We start from the raw sequence: 684 nt of genomic DNA, 5'->3' as shown, positions 1-684 counted from the left end.
CCCGCGAACTCAGGCAATCCACTCACCTCAGCCTCCCAAAGGCGCGGGATTATAGGCTGAGCCACCGGGCCCGGCTTCTTTCATGTTTTAATACCAGAAATAAATCAATTTCATGGGTGTCCTATAATTCAATTAAATTGACATTAGACTAGGCATGGTGGCTCATGCCTGTAATCCCAGCTCTTTGGGAGGCCAAGGCAAGGACGATTGCTTAAGCCTAGGAGTTTGAGATCAGCCTAGGCAACACAGTGAGACTTCAACTCCACAAAAAAAAATTTTTTTTAAAATTAGCTGGATGTGATGGTACCTGTAGTCCCAGCTACCTGGAAGGTTAAGGCAGAAGAATTTCCTGAGCTGAGGAGGTGAATGAGCCATGATCATATCACTGTACTCCAGCCTGGGTGACAGAGTAAGACTTTAAAAAAAATAAAATAAAAAAGCCGGGCTCGGTGGCTCAGCCTGTAATCCCACGCCTTGGGAGGCCGAGGTGAGTGGATTGCCTAAGCCCATGGGTTTGAGACCCACCTGGCAACTTGGTGAGACCTCATCTCTACAATAAATAAAAAAAATTAGCCGGATGTGGTAGGTGCACCTGTAATTCCTGCTACTTGGAAGGCTGAGGCAGAAGGATCGCCAGAGCCCAGCAGGTCGAGGTTGCGGTGGCCGGGAGTGGACACTGCACTC

This window comes from Carlito syrichta, unplaced genomic scaffold (assembly GCF_000164805.1).
Source record: "Carlito syrichta isolate Samal-C Ts95f unplaced genomic scaffold, Tarsius_syrichta-2.0.1 Scaffold308864, whole genome shotgun sequence".
In the NCBI taxonomy this organism is placed as follows: domain Eukaryota; kingdom Metazoa; phylum Chordata; class Mammalia; order Primates; family Tarsiidae; genus Carlito; species Carlito syrichta.
The sequence above is the reverse complement of the archived record's forward strand: the minus strand, read 5'-3'. Positions refer to the sequence as shown.